This window comes from Mauremys mutica, chromosome 10 (genome assembly GCF_020497125.1).
Source record: "Mauremys mutica isolate MM-2020 ecotype Southern chromosome 10, ASM2049712v1, whole genome shotgun sequence".
NCBI lineage: Eukaryota > Metazoa > Chordata > Testudines > Geoemydidae > Mauremys > Mauremys mutica.
Window position 1 is genome coordinate 62588275 of NC_059081.1, and position 22130 is coordinate 62610404.

The window sequence follows — 22130 nt, forward strand, 5'->3', positions numbered from 1 at the left end:
GAAGTGGCATGGAATAGATCTAGGTGATAGCATTATTCAGGATTAGTGGGGATTTCTACTACCTGTGTACTTATGTGGCCCCATCCCTGCAGAGCCTGAGTTAGTCACAAAGAGATCTTCTCAATATCTCTCTGAGGGAGGAGGGTATTATGATATCTACTCCCAGATGGGGAATGGAGGTACAAGGCCACACAGGATGTCTGGGTCATACCTAGAAAAGGACCCCTCGGGTGAAATCCTGGCCCTACTGAAATCAATAGCAAAACACCCCTTGACTTCAATAGGGCCAGGATTTTATCCATCATCAGCAGAGTTCCCAGTCATTGCCTCAGCCACAAGCCCATCCTTCCCAATTATAGTCTGGGCCAAATTGTGATCACTTTACTGATACAAGTACTCATTCTGGCTTCAAGGTGTACTGGACTGTAATTTCTGAAAGTAGAAAGAACATAAATAACTGTCCCTCACACACAGTTTTAAAAGCAGTGAATCATTTGTAAGTATGTAGGTAACTAAATAGCACCTTATGTATAGAGGCACATGAGAAAAGCCATGTATTTAGGGTTATTGAGCCAATGCCAGAGCTCCATTTGTCCCAGTGTAAATCAGAGGACCTGCTTGGATCTTTGCTGTGAGAGAGATTGTAATCTGACCCGCCATACTTATACAGCAGAGAAATCTCTGAAGATTTATTGTGTTCCAGATACCTTTATTGTAAGTGCTGCATATTGTGTAACATCTTACTGTAAATTCTGTAGCATAACGGCAATATGTTCTGATTTTCCGGATGACCATCTCTGAGATGTGAGCATTCAGAAAGAAGGTTTGGGAGTGGAGGAACACTTTTTAACAGTTGCCTGATGACACCGGTAACAGGATTTGTGTGTGTGGTGTATCAAGGCATTGTTGTAAACCTTCCAATTTGACTAATCAGGATATATTGTTTTACATGCAACATTCTCATTAGTTGACAGCGATGCATGTAATCCTTTAGTATGGAGAATGAGGCTTAGAATTTGTCTTCCTGTACTTTGAGAAGAGATACTGTACCACTCTGGTATCAGAGGGGTAGCCGTGTTAGTCTGGATCTGTAAAAGCAGCAAAGAGTCCTGTGGCACCTGATAGACTAACAGACGTATTGGAGCATGAGCTTTCGTGTGTGAATACCCACTTCATCGGATGCATGGGACATGTACCACTCTGGGTTGCAAAATAGTCTGTCCTGTCTGATCTATGAACCCTGCAGATACAGTTGTGCTCCAGTGGGACAATATGGATCAGAAAGCATGTGAGAGCTAGAAGCAAAGCATTCTGGGTGGAAGGGCTCTGGCCGGTGAATGAACTTCCAGGGGAGATTAGGTAAATCCAAGATCTGACCTTCTTTAGGAAATGATGCAAAACCTGCCTTTCCACCAAAACAAGGAGAACACTGACCCACGCTGACACTCCCTCTGCCATCACCCTGGCCAAATAATAACCAAATCAGCCAACCAGTCGAATAACTGCGTCCTAAGCAGAGTTGTTATGCCTTCAGAAGGAGCCAGAGACTCCATTAAGTTCACAAGGGACTGTGCTATTGCTAATTGATTTTACATGGAAGATGGCTAGATACTAAGGTGATGGTTGGCAGTATAAAGCCCTAAGATAAACAGTGTACAAGACAATACTTTTATTAACTATTATGTTTTAATTTGCTGAAAAATGTATTCAATTGCTTCACTTTAATGGAACACTTTTAAGTTGCCCATCTAAAACCTGGAGAATTGTGCACCTGAAAACTAGCTCTTGGGACAGTCAAGAAGACTAACACATCCAGCATTGTGCTTGGTTTTCTTTTTTTTTAGTGTCACCACCTCTGTCAGACAAAGCACCTATGGCATGTGTATCTTCAGTCTCAGAAATCCCATTAGGCTCAGACGCATTGAGGGGTTTTTAGGGAACATGTGCTCATTTTAAAATGAAAGTACTCAGTTATTCTGCAGCCCGTGGAAACTGTGCATAGTACAATAACGCCAGTGTTCCTGCAGCTGTTTATGAAATTAGGTGTGTGATGGATTCTCCCCAGGGTGCCACCTGGAACTGGGGTAGCACTGAGCCCTCTGACCCACCAGCCTGGGCTCCCTCTCACACTGTACTGCTGTGACAAGCTGCAAAGCCCTCCAGCCTGCACTTTCACCAGCATTCACACAGGTAGGGACACACCCAGCTGCAGTTACAAGTAGGGGCTCTGACCAGCCATTCAGGCGCACACCCTCACTGGAATATAAATTCAAAATTATACCGTCTTGCACTACACAGGGAATGGTACAGTGTAAGCTCATAAAATTCACCTTCTCCCTCACTTTGGAGAGGAATGTGCAACAGCCTTTTGCCCCTGGGTTGTGATTTTCACACACTTCACTCCAACTCGCTGGTTTAGATAAAGCAAAAACAAGTTTATTAACTAGAAAAGATAGATTTTAAGTGATTATAACTGATGGCAAACAGATCAAAGCAGCTTACCTAGCAAATAAACAAAAACTAAGCTTTAATATACTAAGTAGATAGGATGTGAATAGCAGATTCTTACCATAAAAGATGATACAAGCAGGCTGCAGATCCTTAAGGGGAAGCTGCCCTTGCTTACAGCTTGGCATCACCAGGTGTTTCATTCACAGGCTAAACATCCCTTTAGCCTGGGTCCAGCACTTCCCCCAGTTCAGTCTTTGTTCCTCAGCTGTTTCCAGGAGTCTTCTTGTGAGGGGAGCAAAGAACCGCAGATGATGTCACTCCCTGCCTTATATAGCTTTTGCATGTTCCTAAAGCTTGATTCCCAGACCAGTCTGTGGAAAAACACTGACATCCCAAGATGGAGTCCAGAGACATGTGGTCTCCTCACATGTCCTTGTAGAGTCATAGCAGTCATCACTCACAGGCTCTTTGGAGCGTTCACAGCTCACGGGGTGGGAGATAAGCTTCTCCTAAAGCCTAATGTTCTTTCCTAATGACCCATTGCCCCGAATAGGCCCTTCCCTAGCCACTCTCTAGACTGAAAACATCTTGTCTAGTGGGTGTTACCCAGGTGTAACTACATTTGAGATACAGATACATAGTCAATATTCATAATTCCTGATAGAAAAATGATACATGCATACAAATAGGATAATCATATTCAGCAATTCATAATGACATCTCACATGACTTATCATGCATAAAAGGTATCATAATTATGTTCATCATCATAACATAATATCACTGTGAAGACTATCGGATGCATTGTCACAAGATGTACAATAGATTTGCATCTGATGTTTCTGGAGCTATGATGTGGCGGTTGATGGAATGTATGATAATGGAAAGCAGATGTCGTTCCCTCGAGGGAGAGAATCTCAGACAGACATGCTTGGTAGCTTAAAAATAAATGACTGTGTCTTGTCTCTGTTTTTGAAAGGATGGTCCCACAGCTGCCTAGGAACCTTGATTCCATCACCCTGGTCTCTCCACCATTTCTTATTTGTATATGTGTACAATATGTTTATACCTTTTCGCTTTTTCGGATGAGTGTTGCTGAACCAACAGTCAGTGTATCTACCATTTCATTTCCTTTAATTTCCGGTTCATGGGAGAATGTTTCTGATTTGCACACAAGCTTCCCACCTATCATGTTAACCGTGCACTTTAGTTTTTTTGCCATCCATAGGAGTGATGTCAGCCTCTTTCCCCAGAGTAAATGAATTTGTTACAGACTGCTAGAGGGTGAGTTACTAGAGGGTGAGACCCAACATTCTGGGGGCTGTGACTTCTTCTTAGGCTCTGTGTTTCTCTGACATAGCTTGATTTCCCTAAAAGATTTGGAACCCGGGTCTATGGGGAGCGATCTACCTCTCGCAACATGTGGGAGAGTCTTAAAAAAAAATGGAGTCCTTGACCATCAAACATGTGGGAAAGTCAATGGAAAGTATATCGTGTAGTGCCTTAGGGCTTCATCCTGTGCTAATGGAAGTCAATTGCAAATATTCCATTGATTTTAAGGAAGCAGGTCGAGGGCTCTGATGCACATATGGAGCTTTCTGCTCAAGGAGGTTAGTGATTCCAATAAGTTTCGCAGTGTCTGCGTATTCCCTGATGGATTCCTTTGTTCAGTTATAGATGGTTCTCTTATAAAGAATAAAGGTAAACTTTCTCTAGAGTTTTTTTTAAACTAACCTATAGAATTTTATGGCAGTGACACAGTTCTCTACTAACATCCCTAGACTGGTTTATAAATAGTCACCTATTCATTTCCACTGGGTTCAGAGTACTTTCTATAGGTTTCATTCATATGACATTCTATCAGGCTATGGAAAAAGATAAATGCGCCTGTGCTCAGAAACACACGGTGCAATTTAGAATATGTAGCAGGTTTTCCTTACTGCAGCGGAACGGCAGCTCAGGACTGAGCTGCGGAGAGGTTGCTTGTATTATGCCTCAGCATGCTGCACATGTAAATCAGCATTGCTCCATTGAAGCCAACACCAACTGACACCAGCTGAGCCTCTGATTCACAGAACTTAACACCATATTTTACTAGTACATAATGCAACCTGTCTCTTCATTTAGCCGTAGCTGCTGAAATTGCTGAGGGAGAAGGGGATATTGCTTTATAGAGCAGAAAGTGTATTGTTATTTTTCATTCATTACCTGCGTCATGCCTGTGCTCGGCTTACCTTTTAAAAATATATTAGCTATAGCCATTTTCATAAACATTGTGGATGTTCAAAAAGCCTATCCGCATTTAGAACCATTTTGAATGTTTTCTTGGATGAGTCTGAAGAAAAGAAAGCAAAATGAGTCATCTAAGTGACTCCCTTTAGCCGAACTCTCTCATTTATATGTATGTTGGGAGGTTAGAATTATAACATGGAGGACACACAGGACTAAATTAAGGTTTATACTTGCCTCTAATGGCATAAAACCTAGTACAGAACACCAGTGATGGAAAGCCTTGTAGGGATGAGAGGTTTTAGCAGCAGAAAGTGGCTTGAAATCAGTCGTCAGGGCCAGCTTGGAAGAGTGTGCAACGCTGCACCCCTGGAGGGTCGTCTGGAGTGGGGATTGAACCTGGGACCTAAGGATTTTAAAGCAGGAGCCTTGATTGACTGAGCTAAAAGAGTAATTTCTGTTAAACATGGCTGTAGCAGGCTTATCAGCCGCCTCCGCCCCCACAAGAGGGAGACAGAGCACTGCAGGGACTGGACAGCCGGATGATGTGCTGGCTCAGTGTATCCCCTTAACAATCCACGCCAGCGGGGCTTTTACGGAGCCTGGGCCTCAAACTGAAGTCAAACTGCTTCTGATGCTTTGGGATGCATTTTCAGAAGATCAGCCTCCTTCATGCAGCACAAGTTGCATCTTACAACATTTACACCCAAATTTATTTTTTTCATCATAGTTAAATGATTGGCACAAGTCTGAGCAATGGCAGGTGCTAATTGGGTAGTTAGAGCTGCCTCTACTATTCACGTAGTGGTGCAAAATTGTAAGTACAAATTTTATAGGTGCAAACTGCACTTGTGCAGAGGGAAGTTGGACCTCCCCACAACTGGAAATATGATTGTGTATGTATGTCCAGTCATGTCATTTCCCCACAAGCCACTATCTCAAGCAGTTATTCTCTTTGTTCCGCTTGAGTGGTACAAACCAATATGTAACATCTAGGTGAGTTCCATATAGGGAGCGTGTTTGAGGTGCGGGGCTGAAATGAAAGCATCCTGTTCCATATATTAAAATTCACATGTATATAAAATATAGATTTAAAAACTAATGACAGTGTCACAGTCGGAGCAGGTCTCCTCCGCCCCCGCTCTGTGTATAATCTGAACTCACCCGTTCGGCTTTATTGCCATTGGAAACCACTGTAACCCATCTCTCAAGCTAGTCTTCTCCCAGATTTGGCCTCCTCTTACATCTAGGATGGATTTAACGAACTGTTCCTGTCACAAAGACTCAGCAGGAATCAGTAGACATCTCTCCCTGTAGTGTCCAACAACTGCTGTCTGTCAACAGGAGAGACCTGCTGCCTTGCTGTACCCAGACACACGTGTCTTCTCCACAAGGGTCACCGGTGAATTATTCATGTAGGATCTGCCCTCATCAATGGACAGCCAAACAGCAGCAACAACCCCTTAGGAGTCGAGCAAACCTCTCGCTTTTACATTGTCAAATCTACTTTTCTTCTGTCGCTTAAACAGAATCTGGCAGAGGAGCCAGATACAAAGCTGTTCTGGTTAACAAATGCTTGCAAAAACTCTTTTGTGCCTCATATTATATACTCCACCATAAACTTTATATCCTTTCAGGCAATGGTTTAACTGTTTCACCCACTGTAAGAGACCAAACACATTCCAGGCTCATCTTTTTCCTGGCTGCTGCAAAGTGGTGCTTTTCCGAGGCTTGAAAACAATGTGACTGGCAGTTGATGTTGGTAATGAATGTCTTCCCTAGAATAAACCCACATCTGTGCTTTTCTGGTGTCAGAAAGGGAGCTCTGTACGTTGACAATTATTCAGTCGGTGTTGCTATGGCAATTGGAGTTGTGAAGGAGGAGGCTGGCGGTGGCAGAATGACTTAAAAAGATAAGGCCAGTGAAGGAATTTTGTTTTCACTTTTATTTGTTTTTTGAGACTTTCTCTTTTTCATAGTAATCTTAGTCTGAAGTCTCTCCCCTGCCCATCCTTTACACATAGTGATTAAAAGGTCACATTATTCTAGTTCATGCCACAGAAACTGTGCTTGTATTGTGGGAAATGGGGGTGATGGGCACAAATACAGCAATGGGAGGTAAGGCAAAAAATAACCAAGAGGAATCCATTATAAGGTTCAAAAGGAGGAATTTTTAATCCCATGAAAAATAGAGTTAATTTACAGAGTTCCAGTTGCAACCATCATACAAAATAGTCACCCTTTTTACAAAACCTTGGTATTGCCAACTCTAGTGATATTTGGTGTTTTTCTTTACCTGATTCCAGCAACTGAGCATTATTATTTGAGAACCTCACTTTTTTAATTAAGTGAAAGCTAAGTTTCTAGCCCCCATTGTTGCAGAGAAAGCATAAAAATGTGACCCATCAAGGCTCCAACACCAGAAGGCAAATAAAATGAACATCAAATTTGGGCTGGTTGCAAATTTTCTGTTAAAACTGTTTTAGATGGAAAATTGGGCTTTTGACTAGATGAAATATTTTGCATAAAGTGTCTGTTTTCTGTGGAATTTTTCAATTTGTTGTAAAAAAAAAATCAAATGCTCAAAAAAAAAGATTTCAGCAGAAGACTGAAATATTTTGACTGAAAAAGTGACTGTGGTGCATCACTGGAGTTGAACTTTGTTTGCCTAGTGTCCCATTTCTCCTCTAGGGGACATGCTGTGCAGCAGGATTTCATCTCCTTTGACACATCGTGACCATGGGATGCTCATGAGCCCCTGCCTCCCCTCACCGAAAGGTTAAAAACCGTAGCGCACTATGGGAGACGTAGACTAACTAGGGAGCCTCACCTAGAGAGGAGAATGGGAGCATGAAGCACCCAAACTACCACTCCCATGAGCCGCTGCAGCAGCATTTCCAAACTGAAATAGTTTGGTTTTCTACCTTTTTTTTTTCTCTCTGAAAAGCTGAATTTTTCCACAGGGAGATCTAAGTAGCTCTAAATCCTTACCTGAGCTGAGCTTCTAATCTAGATTGATCCAAATCAACAGCTCAACCAGCTCGACCCTTACACTGAAGTTCGAACAAGCTTCTAGGCTAGAGTGAGCGCCTGTGACTTGACACCAGCTTTCTATTGGCTACAACAAATAGAAGAGTGTGGCCAATCAGCCCACTTCAACTTTCAGTACAGACTTTTCTCTCTCCTCCCACTTTTTTTTTAAACGTATAAAAACATTTTTCTTTGCTGTTAACACACTTTGCCACCTTACTACTTTAAACAACGTCGTAAGCCAACAGGTGACAAAAAGCCCAGGGTAGGTATATAAAAGAAGGTGACTGTAACAGAGGGCTAGATGTTGGGGGGTATGGAATGGAAAGTTACAATAGGATCAAAGGAGTAGCTGAAGGAAAAAGAGTGGGTGAATCTGCTTAACCTCTTAGATGTCTATACACAAATGCAAGGAGTATCATGAATAAACAGGAAGAACTGGAAGCATTAGTACATAAGCCAAATTATGACTTAATTGGTACCACCAGGGGCGGCTCCTGGCCCCAGCACGCCAAGCGCGTGCTTGGGGCAGCATGCCGCGGGGTGGGGGGGTGCTCTGCCGATCGCCGGGACAAGCCACGGGACCAGCGGACCCTCCACAGGCACGCCTGTGGGAGGTCCACCGGAGCCGCCTGCCGCCCTCCCGGCAACCGGCAGAGTGCCCCCCGCGGCGTGCCGCCCTGCTTGGGGCGGCAAAATATCTAGAGCCGCCCCTGGGCATCACTGAGACTTGGTGGGATAAATCTCCCGATTGGAATATTGGTATACAGGGGAAGGCTTGTTCATGAAGGACAGGCAGGAAAAAAATGCAGGAGGTGTTGCAGTAAATATCAAGAATATATACACTTCTTCTGAGGTCCAGATGGAGATGAGAGACAGACCAGCTGAAAGTCTCTGGATAGAGATAAAACAGGAAAAGACAGGGATGACATCATGGTAAGGGTCTGCTAGATCATGAGACATATTCAAAACACAAGACTTGCTAGTAATGAGGGATTTTAACTACCCAGAAATCTGTTGGAAAAGTAACACAGAAAAACAAAAAATGGCCAGTAAGTTCTTAGACTGCATTGGGCACAACTTTTTGTTCCAGAGAGTGGAGGTAGCAACAAGGGGGACAGTCTTGATTCTGGACTTGATTCTGACTAGTAAGGAGGAAATGGTTTCAGATCTGAAGATTGAAGGCAATTTGGATGATAGTGATCGTAAAAGGAAAGATAGAAGTGAAAGGAGCAGAATAAAGACAATACATTTAAAAAAACAAACAGACTTTAACAAAGTCAGAGAACTGGTAGCTAAGGTCCCATGGGAAGAAAATCTAAGGGGAAAAGGAGTTCAGGAGAGCTGGCAGTTTCTCAAAGAAACAATATCAAAGGCACAACAGTGAACTATCCTAATGCAAAGGAAAGCTAGGAAGAGTAGTAAGATTCCCTTTAATAAACTGAAAATCAAAAAGTACTCTTACAAAATGGGGAATCATTGGTGAGTTGCTAAGGAGAAGTATAAAAGCCTAACCCAAGCATGGACAAAATGAGTTACACCAAGCAAGGGAAATGAAAGGCAATAAGAAGAGGTTTTATAACTACATTAGGAGCAAGAGGAAGATGAACAAAAGTGTAGGCCCACTACTTAGCTTGGAAAGAGAGCTAATAATAAATGACACCAAGAAGTCTGGGGTGTTTAATATCCATTTTGCTTCATTCTTCACTGAAAAGGTTAATAGTGACCAGATACTCAACACAATAAATATTGATAACAAGGGGGAAAGGAAGACAAGACAGAATAGAGAAAGACCAAGCTAAAGAATATTTAGATAAGATAGATGTACTACAGTCAGCAGGGTCTGATGAAATTCATCCTAGGCTACTTAAGGAACTAGTCTGAAACAACCTCAGAACTGTTAGCAATTATCTTTGAAAATTCATTGTGGATGAATGAGGGCCCAGAAGACTGGAGAACAGCAAACACAGTACCTATCTTTTAAAATAGGACCAGGGGACTTATAGACCAGTCAGCCGAACTTCAATACCTGGAAAGATACTGGAACAAATTATTAAACAATCGATCTGCAAGCACCTAGAGGAGACAGGGTGATAAGTAATAGCCAACATGGATTTATCAAGAACAAATCCTGCTGAACCAACCTAATTTCCTTCTTTGAAAGGGTGACACACCTAGTGGATGGGGTAAAGTTATAGACGTGATATAGCTTGATTTTAGGAAGGCTTTTGACACAGTCCCACATGACATTCTCATAAGCAAATGAGGGAAATGTGGTCTAGATGAAATTACTATAAGGAGGATGCAAAGTTGGTTGAAACACCATACTCAAAGCATGGTTATCAGTATTTTACTGTCAAACTGGGAGGGTGTAGCTAGTGGAGTCTTGCAGTGGTCAGTCATGGGTCTGGTACTATTCAATATCTTCATTAATGATTTGGTTAATGGAGTAAAGAATATGCTTATAAAATTTGCTGATGACACCAAGATGGGAGGGATTGCAAGCACTTCGGAGGACAGGATTATAATCCAAAATGTCCATGACAAATTAGAGAATTGATTTGAAATTCAATAAAGAAAAATACAAAGTACTACACTCATGAAGGATATATCAAAAGCACAACTACAAATTGGAGAATAACTGTCTAGGCAATAATACTGCTGAAAAGAATTTGGGGGGTTACAGTGGCTCACAAATTCAACATGAGCCAACAATGTGACTCAGTTACAAAAAAAGGTCATCATCCTTCTGCAGTGTTGTACATAAGACACAGAAGGTGACTGTCCCGTTCTGCTCGGCATTGGTGAGGCCTCAGCTGGAGTACTGTGTCCAATTCTGGGAGCCACAGGGAAGGTGAAAAAAAACAACTGGGTGTGTTTAGCCTTGAGAAAAGAAGACTGAGGGAGGACCGGATAACAGTCTTCAAAAGTGCTCTTACAAAGAGGACTGTGATCAATTGTTTTCTATGTCCATCAAAGGCAGGACAAAAAGTAATGGGCTTAATCTGCAGCAAGGGAGATTTAGATTAGATGTTAGGAAAAAATTGCTAACTCTAACAATCGTTAAGCACTGGAACAGGTTTCCAAAGGAGGTTGTGGAATCCCCATCTTTGGGGGCTTTTAAGAACACCTTAGACAAACACCTGGCAATGATGGTTTAAGAATACTTGCTCCTGCCTCAGTGAAGGCAGCTAGACTGGATGGCCCTGAGATCCCTTCCACTCCTATATTTGTATGATTCTGTGTCTGTCCAGGTGGAATAAGAGACCACCAGACAACCAGAATTAAAGTGATATAAGCAGCTAATATTTAGCAGCCCTCCTCCCTTCAAAAGAGGGCCATAGTGAGGTCCTCCTTGCAATACTGCATTCCTAACACCAGAGGGTACTGGGTAAAGTTATAAATAGCAGCTGCTGCAAACTTTCCTCAGGTGACCAAAAATGCAGTTTAACAGCCATCAGCAAACACTATGGCTTCTCATGTCTTCAGGAAAAGCTCCACTGAAGCACCGCCCCTATGTAAGAGTGTGGAAATCTGTATTTTTTAAGGTGAGGGTAATTAAATTAAGAAAAGAGAAGCCATCTCTGAGTATGCAGACCGTAGCTGTGTTCTTCTTGAGACTTCACATAGAGCTCAAACAAGAGGTTTTAATACAAATAACATATTTTGTCTCATTGTTTCTTTTTGCTCCCTCCTCAGTCTGTTGTCTCTTCTGTTGTACTCCAGTTGCAATCTCTTTGATACAGGGTTTTTATTCTGTGTTTGCACAACACCTAGCACAATGAGGTCCTGGTTTATGACTGTGCTCCTAGAAGCTATAGTGATATGAATAATAATACATTTGTTCAATTAGTTCTTTCACAGATTTGTTCCTGGGGTTTCCATATTACCTGTAACATCTTACTCAGTTATAATAGTCACCCTGTTGGGAGACAGTGGGTCTGGAGTAATGAGCCCAATGTCGATAGTCTTCTCTTTCCTCCTAGAGCCTACAAAATGGGATTTTCCCACATTTTTTAAATAATTTTTACAATCAGCTTCCATATAGTTTTGGATTCAGGAGACGCAATATAGTTTCTGTGACTTCCGGGGAAGTTGCACTTGCACATCCTTGGGCAGGATGTGGCTGTAGGTTGTTTGAATTGTTATTGTATCTTGGAAGGAATAAGAGCATTTCCCAATATTTTTTAAAATAGCTAAAGAAATGGACTGATCTGATTTAAAAAACAAGAATTATTCTGAGCACTGACTGTAATGCCGTGTATTATAATTCACAGCTCAGAATGCTGGTGGCAGAGATTAAAAAAAAAAAAGGATTTACCAACGGGATTTACCTAGGAGTGTGGAAGATTCTTCACCCCTTGAAGTCTTTACATTGGGACTGGATGCCTCTTTAAAAGATATGCTGTAGCTTAAAAAGAAGTTATGGGCAGAAGTTATTATTGGGTGAGGTTCTATGGCCTGTGTTATGCAGGAGGCCAGACTAAATAATCAAACAGACCTTGCTGGCTTTAAAGTCTATGAATCCATCCTTCAGTTTCAGGTAATTAATTTGAGAACCAAGGACCTGCTCCCCATGTTTTCAGATGCCAGGAGAATGGGGTTTCCAAGATACTTGCTGGTATCACTGTTTAGAAGGAGCTTTGAGAGTGAATGGTATCTAGGCATGGTTACAAAGCAAGAGACCAAATGAGGTTGCAGTTATAGTTTGTGACAGTGTTTGATTCAGATAAGTCTGCACCTGCTCCGGAATTTGTATTTCCTGGGGTGTTCCTTCTTCTGCATCTTGCAGTTACCATCAGTAAAGCTGCTAGAATAAAACATGCATTTTATTATTTTTATGATTATTTATTATTAGGGGTCCACTCCTGGATCATGCTAGGAGCTGTACGAACACGGAACAAAAACAGTCTCTGCCCCAAATTGCTTACAATCTAAGCATAAGATCAGACAAGAGATGGATATAGACTGGGGAGTACATGGAAACAATCAGACAATATTGGTCAGCATGATAGCCAGTGGTGTCAACAGCCTAACAATTGTCTAGACTTTTGTAACCATCATGGGAAAGGAGAATTTTAAGGGGGGAACAATCAAATGGGTTTTGCAGATGTTTCTGGGGAGACTCTTGCAAGTGTGAGGGGCAGCATGGGAGAAAGCACAAAGGAGCTTGTTTGAAAATGTAACAAGTTGTCATTGGTGACTGGGCTTGTGGGTTGATTGGAGGTGGGAGTCGACCTCTCGATACTGAAAGAGAGAGAACAGGTAGGGTGGGAACAGACAGTGAAGGGCCTTGAAAATGAAGGCAAGTAGCTTATGTTTGATCTGGTAGAGAAAAGGGAGTCCAAGGAGGGAAGCAAAGAGAGGGGAGACATAGTTCTCCTACCCTTCAGTCACCATCTTAGCAGCAGCACTCTGAATAGAAACAAATGGGGCAAGATGGCTTTGGTGAAAGCCAAAGAGGAGGATGTCGCAGTAATTGAGCTGTGAGATGATTCCTGTGTGAGAGGCTGGGTAAGAGTTTTAGCTGGGTGGATGGAAAGGAAAAGCTGTATCCTAGAGAGATTTTTGAAGATTTGTGTCTGCAAGACTTAGACATAGCCTGAACGTGAGGATCTAGAGAGAAGTCTGAATCAAACATGACCCCCAGGCTTTGTGCCTGAGTAACCAGAAGGATGGTGGTGTTATCCACAGTGATAGAGAAAGAAGGTGATGGGGAGGACTTTCCAAGGCAGACCAAGAGCTCTGTGTTAGCCACGTTGAGCATGGGTTGATGGCTAGCAGGGCCGGCTCTAGGCACCAGCAAACCAAGCACGTGCTTGGGGTGGCACATTTTCAGGGGCAGCATTCCAGCCATCTTTTTTTTTTTCTTCTGGTGGCAAAAGCCTAGAGCCGGCCCAGACAGCAGCAGCGCGTCATGCACGGTGGTGCCCTGGGGCTGCTGTGGTTCGCGCCGCGGGGGAGCAGCACCTGCACCTTGTGGCTGGGCCAGGCAGGCTCCGAGCGGGCTGAGGGCCACCCCGCGGGGCACACGGAGCTGCCTGCAGGTGCCGCAGGGTGGCCACCCCCCAGGGACTGTGGCAGGGCGGCCAGAAGCAGCAGCCGCAGCGGGGCCATAGAAGGCGGGGTGCTGCCATGTGGGGCCTGCATCCCGTTCTCCAGGGCTCCGCTCCCTCTGGGGCTACCCTGCTCTGGCTCCTCAGCCCCGTGCTGGGCGGTCCCCCAGCTCGGCCCTCCCGGGTCCCGCCCGGTACTGGAGGTGGGAGCCCTTGCTGGAGGGACTGAGGCGCGGCCCAGGAGCCCTGCTGCTTACCCCAACCCTGCCAGTGTCAGACCGGCTGGAGGCGAGGGGGGAGCCCAGGGCTGGGGTGCGGGTGGGATGGGGAGGGAAGAGAGCCCAGGGCTGGGACAGCAGGGGGTGCGGGTGGGGGAGGGCACTGGGGGGCGGGGTGAGAGCCCAGGGCTGGGGTGGGGAGCAGCCAAAAATTTTTTTGCTTGGGGCGGCAAAAAAACTAGAGCCGGCCCTGATGGCTCGACATCCATGAGGCAGGCGGAGGTTCTAGTATGGGCAGAAGGCAATTCTTGGAACAGAGGCAGATCTGTGAGTCTATAACTAAGTGTCTTTTCTTAGTAATGAGCCTCTGTCGGAGAAGTATTATCTTAAAAACAACAATCATGACACAGGTGTGTTTTAAGACAGATTTTAATTCACCCAGAACTTAACTTACCCTGCCCCTCTTGTAAGATATATAGCAAGAAATGGAAAGGAAATATAAACTCCTTTTCCACCTGCTAGGTTGTTCTCAACCATTGAGCATTTTATAAAACCAATATTCGGACAGAATCTGAAAATAAGCCTATGAAAGGATTTGGAATTGCCTTGCACAATTAAATGTCACCTATTTTTTTAAAAAAGCCTGAGATAGCTAATTAGATGGGTAAATCTCTTGTTCTTGACAATGAACTAGCAAATAAACTCATTACCTTGTACTGATGTGCAAATCAATTCCCAAATACTGTCCAAAGGATCTCTCAAAAAAGCTAATTTCATTTTGCATTTATTTCCTGTCTCATTAAATTTTCCTTTGACAGGATGGAAAAACAAATGTCATTAGATACAACCTGGACAGAAAAACAACTTGTTATATCACGGAGATGTAAGCCAGACAGTACAACAAAATAACTTTGTAAGTTATTCTTTTTAAATGTTTGACCAAACTCTACTTATTAATAAAAGGACATATTGTTCTCAATTTATCTCCTTCATCTCATGATATGAGACATGTTTTGATCAACCTGTGTATACCTGTTTTGCTCAAGGTAGATTGGTTTGCCATGGCATGCACCATACCATTTTATTTTGTGGAGAGAGCAGATCTCAACTGTCCTGTCCGGTTAGAAAGGCAATAGCAATTCTCCTCACCAGAGTATAACTGTATATTTTAGTAAAACCAATACAAACAATTATGTAGGTTGTCATCTAAAGTTATAGAGAGAGAACCACTGTGTCCATTTATTCACAGATCAGTTACTACCCACAAGACCATGGGTATCAGAGAGATAATGTAGACAGCTATTGTCCTCATTTTATATGTAGATTTAGGCCTTGTCTACACTATGCAGGGAGATCGATTTAAGTTATGCAACTTCAGCTACGTGAATAAGTCGACTTACTGAGATCTACTTACGCGATGTTGACTGGAAACACTCTCCTGTCAACTCCCCTTGCACTTCTTGTTCAGGTGGAGTACAGGAGTCGATGGGAGAGCGATCGGCGGTTGATTTAGTAGGTGTTCAGTAGACCCGCTAAATTGACCACCGATGCATTGATCGCTGCGCATCGAACCCCCCGTAAGTGTAGACAAGCCCTAATAGTTTTGGCAGTTGTAAGCCACTCCAAATGTCAAAAACACCCTTTCAACTTCATCTTCCCCTCATCAGACTCTGTTCTGCAACTGGATATGTCTATACACTCAGACTGAACTTATAAACACACATGCTGTGTACGGGCCAAATTTGTAGATGTGGGCTCTGGCTTTCCACTCAAATTACAAGCCTATAAACTTGCAAAATTCAGTGTGTACCCATTTTCCACAGGTCCAAACAAGTTAAGAAAAGCAATGCACCAAAAATGACAACTAGCAAATGGGTCAGGAAAAGCACAATCTGTTGCAAACAGAAAGCTAAAGCCAAATCCAACACATTGTTCCAACCAACAGTTCAACCAGTTTTGGTCATTTTGCACCAAGGAGTGCTTGACAGGATCCAAGCACGGTTGAAACAAACTAAAATTCTAACTTTGCCAGCATAGTCACAAATATTTTTTTCCTCTAAATACTATTTGCCCAGCAATAAAGAAAGCTGTCTGCAATTCCAGCACTCTGACATAGAGTGGGAGGGAGAACCTCTTGAAGAGCTTCCATTTATTCAGCGGGGGATCTGCTTGGATGAGTTCTTGACAAATGAGAGCATAGATCCTCTGGAGAACTTCATTAGTTAGGGTAGTGCTCAGAATAAGGAGCAGGACCCTTTCTCCCCATGAGAACTCAGCTGAGTCCCTAAAGCAAGACACAAATGGTGTAAAGGCTGAGAACATTTTATCAGAAGAACAAAGGTCATCACCACAAACATTAATGAAGAAAGAAAAGCCAATTAGGTGTTCCAAACACAGATCAGCTGCATGCAGGGCTTGCCTCTGTTAAAATCTCTTTAACTGGGGTGGCACTAATTAACAAGTAGAATTCTGTACTGCTTTTCGCCTCTTTGTAGCTGAATTAGAAGAAGAAAAGGACAAGATATCTGAGGTGTTCAGAGATGCCAGAGTCCTCCACTCCAACCCTCTTGTCTGAGCAATTCCTTTTAAAAACTCTCATCCATATGACCTGCATTTTTTTTAAAAAAAGGTGGATTGTAGTGTTAAGCTTCAGATCCAAACTTCTCCCACCTTCAGGACTGTTTGGATCTGGTATTTATGTTTGGGCCCGTATCTGGTATTTATCAAAGTGAAAAATGGTGAAAGTTGGGTGCCTGAAGCTCGGCCTTCAAATGTATATCTAGGGACCTAATTAAGGGCATGATCCTGTTCTGATTCAAGGCAATGAGAAAACTTCCATTCATTTGAATTTTCACCCCTTTTTTTCTATTTAAAAAATGGACAATAGCTCAGGGGACTAATTTGTCTCTAAAAGAATGTCGTATGCAAATGAAAGTGAAGGGATATTGATCTTCTTCCCATTATGTATTAACTATGTATTTGTTACCAAGAGCATCCACGATGAGCTAGTTACTATACAGATACATAAAGGAAAGCAGAGTCCCTGCCTGGAAGAGCTTACAATTGAACAGAGAAACAAAACACAGACAAAGGAGATGGGAAAAGGGCCTGGTAATCAGGCAAAGAAATCACAGAGGTGACTGCCTATAGCTTGATAATACCATGTGCTGGTAATACAGTTATGTATAGCAATATGGAAAGGATGGTCATAAAGCACTGGGACTTGGGCGATCGAGCATCAATTCCTGTCTGTGCCACAGACTTCTGGTGTCACCTTAGGTAAGTCACTTAATCTCTGTGCCTTAATTCCCCATCTGTAAAATGGGGATAATAGCACTTCTGTTCTCTTTCTATGGGTTTGTACAGTGCCTAGCACAATGGGACCTGTCTTGGTTGGGGTCTCTAGGTGCTACTGGAATGGAAATATATAACTTTTTATAATATAATAAGAACCATAAAACTATTGTAATTTTCCCTCTGCCTTAGCATTATTAGTTAGTGATTTCTTGGGGGGTATAATGGCAGAAGCAGGTTATTAGGGGGCATTTGAATGTGGAGACAGGAGTGTTTGGGGGCAGCTCTGATGCTTTTCACATGGACTAATCGGGAAACTTGTGCGATCAAAGATACCATATTGGCTGCTGTGCTCAACCACGGCACTACTGTTGTCTTGTTAAGAAAATACAGTAGTTTCTGTCTGACACTGTTGTACAAAAGGCAATTATTGCTGTACGGCACATGTAAGCCTGTGTAATATCACTGTCTCCTATTACATTGTTTAAGATAGTTCAGTATAATATGTTGCTCTTGCCACTCAGTTGTTCGAGCGCAGAGGTCCGGTGCTGCAGCACAAAAAGTGCCCGTCTCTTTCCCACCACTTCCTCTTCATTTATGTACCAGCATCAGTGGTGCTGGAACAATTTGTATAGTGGGGGTTCTGAAGGCGTATTTGGGTTGTTGTTAATACTTTAAGCCAGGGGGCACAACAGCATCCCCCCAGCACCCCTAGTTCCAGCACCATCATTTGGAATAATACAGTTCTTCTAATGATCATTTATTGAATGAGTTATTGTATGATCATTGCAATACCCTCCCGTCACCTGTATTTCATTCTGAAGCAAGAAACATGACCATTACTTTCAACTAATCTGTCCAGAGCTCTAAAGTTTTAAAGACCTGACTGGATCTGGGACATTTTGATGTTTTTCACAATATCATTATCTCAAGAGCAATTTTCTAATCAGGTTTGGCAGGGGTAGGAGAGGGTAGGACAGAGTGCATGGCTCTTCCCCAGATCCTCAGCCACCACTGCTACTGAGTGCAGCTGGGCTACCTTAGAGCAGCCTTCAGGTATCTCTATGCTATTCTGAGGGCTGTTTCAGCCTTCAGCTGGCCCAGGATTGGGGGAGTGGAAAAGTAGCTTAGAAACTCCTCCTCCTCCATCCCTTCCAGCTGCATAATCTGTAAGCTCAGTGCAGCTGAGGGTTGATATGTCAATGTTATTAGGTGACTACAGCCTACTCTGGACATGTGTTTCCTGCTGGAAAGGAGAGATTTGACTTGTGACCGTAGGGATGGTCCAAAGGGAACATTTGGCCTAGCAGAAATTATTTGTGGTGACTCTGTGAGCAACCCCTATAATATAAGGGGCTTGAGAATCTCAAACAGTATTACCTGGCAGGAGAAGATCAACTGAGTAGATTCAGATCTAAGCTAGAAAGTTCACCTCTGGCTCTGTTTCCAAACTCCCCTGTAGTGTGGACATGTTCAGATCTGGAGTCTTCTTTTGGTTTGTTACAGAAATGGAGTCATCTATGAAATTCTGGTGAAGGTCCAACATTTTAGGGTGTGTTTGGTTTTGGTTCAGGCCCTTTCCTATAGACGAGGAAAGGAAAACAAGCTAGGTTGTCCTTAGCCAAGTTGTCCATCTCTTACAACCTTGTGATCATGTTTTCTCTTTTCTGAATTCCCTCCAGTTTGTCAGTATCTTTCTGGTGATGAAGTTATGAGAACCAGATGTAGTATCTGAGGTGTGGCTACCTGAAAGCTACAGAGAGAAAGGAAAACTATTTTCCTCTTTAATATGTGAGGGACTTTGTGTGTGCATGTAGCTCAGGCATGTACTGGCTTTTTTGTTGCCATATCACATTTCAAACTTCCATTTTCTGTCTATTACTGGGTTTAGGATGTGGGCTACTTCAAAATAACTAGATCAGTGAAGTTGCTTGTTTGAAATTAGTAAAATTTGCTTGAGTAACAAATGATGTAACAGGTATATTTGGGAAACACAGTGCTGCAGTGTGTCTTTCATTGCCTTGATTCCTGTATGCCTGTGATTTAAAGGGTTACTGAGACAATGGCAAACTGTTCCTGGAGCATTAGCAAGTTCCAAAACTACTAAAGTAGTTAAGAGATAAATTATCTGACCAGATCCACAGCTGAATCTCTACCTAACAAACCTGATATATGCAAACTGCAGAAACACTTTGGGGTGGAATGCCAGAGGGAGAGGAGAGATATATTTCCAGTTTGGAATCAATATGTGACTGTCACAGGTTTAAATTGTTAGTGTCAGACAAGCAAATGACTCCCTGGGTTTCTTAATTCACTTGGAATTATTCATTGCTTAACATTTTCCATGCCCCAGTGAAATCCCAAGGTGGAATTTTGGTTTGCCGTCTTCTAGCATCACCCTTGGCATAAACATGCTTCTGGATTTTCTGCATAACAATAAATGTTGTACAGTGTAATTCTGTAATGACGTGATTTTAAGCTGAGTAATTGTAAGATCAGTCAAGGGAATCAAATCATGTTAGTGGAGAATGAATAACACTGAAGGGTGGTTCAAACTAGCAGGGCTGAACTAGAAGCAGAATTTGGATAAAAATTAGTTATATTTTTGCATCACTCCAAAATGTCCCACTGCAAAGCCAAAATCCTTGGACAAAGGAGCTGTACCAGAAGGGACTGCAGAGAGAATAACAATAGACTGAAAGGCCAAGTAGGCTATGAATCATACTGATATGCTGGAGGGAAGGGAAAAGAACGTCACTGAGCCTTTTCCCCATTTGAAACACATGAATAATTCCAAGTTAACCTGAAAATTTCAGAGAAAATGCTAACTGGGTAAGGAGAAGCCTGCCCATAAATAGCTTTAATAAATGGTCAGTGAACGAATACCGCTCAAGCCAGATAACGCGAGGCAATCCAATATAGCAAAGTCCCTTTGATAAAGAGGTATTGATCCACTGAAACAGAGGCAGAAAAAACATGCAGGAGTAACACAACTGAAATAGCAACTATATTGACCATCTCAAAGAATCATCTAGCACAAAGGCCAAAGCAATTTCAGTACAAAGTGTTGTCTGAAATCCTGACTGCGTTTCTGAAAGGCTGGCTTTTCAGCTGTGATCACATTTGAGCCTGAGCAGCTTATGAAGAGCCTGAGAAAATGGACAATTAACCACAGAGAATTAGAATTAATTGAAAAAGAAGGGGATTTTAGTGCTCATCAGGGCCGGCTCCAGGGGTTTTGCCACCCCAAGCAGCAAAAAAAAAAAAAAAAAAGTTGTGATCTGCAGCAATTCAGCGGGAGGTCCTTCGCTCCGAGAGGGAGTGAGGGACCCGCCGCCGAATTGCTGCCAAATACCTTAAAGTGCCTCCCCATTCCGGAGTTGCCGCCCCAAGCACTTGCTTGGTAAGCTGGTGCCTGGAGCCGGCCCTGGTGCTCATACAAGGTGAAGGAACACCAGTCCTGGGGACTGGAGTCTTCTATCTATCTGCAGAGCAGGTACAGCAGAAGTTTCTACCAAACCAACCCATTTTTACTTTTTTGAGTGATGAGGACTCCTTTATGAGTGAGAGGACAATTCTCTCTTCATGACCATTTAATCCTTGGAGTCAAAGGCTGGGTGAAACAGATCCTAATTTAATGAATCCTTTGAAGGCCACAGTTTTGACCAGCAGAGTGCCCCCTGTGAGTAGAACACCGGTGACAGCACGGCATATGGACTCAAGTTCTCAATTCCCAGAGCAGGGGGAGGGATAGCTCAGTGGTTTGAGCATTGGCCTGCTAAACCCAGGGTTGTGAGTTCAATCCTTGAGGAGGCCACTTAGGGATCTGGGGCAAAAATTGGTCCTGCTAGTGAAGGCAGGGGGCTGGACTAGATGACCTTTCAAGGTCCCTTCTAGTTTTAGGAGATTGGTATGTCTCCAATTATTACACCATGGGTAGTTTAGCGTATGTCTACACTGCAGTGAGACATCTACGGCTGGCTTGTGGCAGCTGACTCAGGCTCACGGGACATGGGTTGAGGGGCCATTTCATTGCAGTGCAGACTTCTGGGGTTGGAGTGGAGCCTGGGCACTAGGACCCTGTAAGGTGGGAGGATCCCAGCGCTCGGGTTGCAGCCTGAGCCCAGAAGGCTACACTGCAATGAAACAGCCCCACAGCCTGAGCCCTGGGAGCCCATGTCAGCTGGCATGGACCAACTGCTGGTTTTTATGTGCAGTGTAGACGTATCCTCTGTGGCTCAAGCCTCAGTACCTGAGCTCAAATCCCAATGGGGTTTGCTCCCACAGCCACTAGAAGGTTACTGTGTATGGTGGCTCTAGATGAGATCACAGAAGCAAGTTGCTATTTGCCTTATCACTCTTGATCCCCTAAAGCTTTACACAGGATTAGAGGTTTGTGTGTGTGTGGCTAAAATAGCCCTCCTTACATACTTCGTTACACATCGGGCCCTTTGTTTTCAGTTTTTATCTTATTTAATTTTTCCCAGGAATTTATCCGTGTTTATTACCACCACAACAAAAACAGGTGACAGTCCCTGCAAAACGATTAATAATTTTCCTGGGTAAATATCGGGGTTTACTTTGGTGGATGGCAGGATGGGGGGAAAAGTATTCAGGAGATTAATGCTTTGAATTTCGTTCATCAACGTGGTTGGCTGCAGAACTAAAACAGAACTCAAAACACAAGGCCGCCTCTGAGTTTAAGAAAACAATACATCTCTGATCCCCAAATAAAACTTGTCGTTTGAATAAGCCGTTTACTGTTGTAGACTTGGAACTATTAGCCGATCAATATTTCCATTCAATAATTGGGCCACACCATTTGCAGCGCATAACGCTCAATTTCATCCTT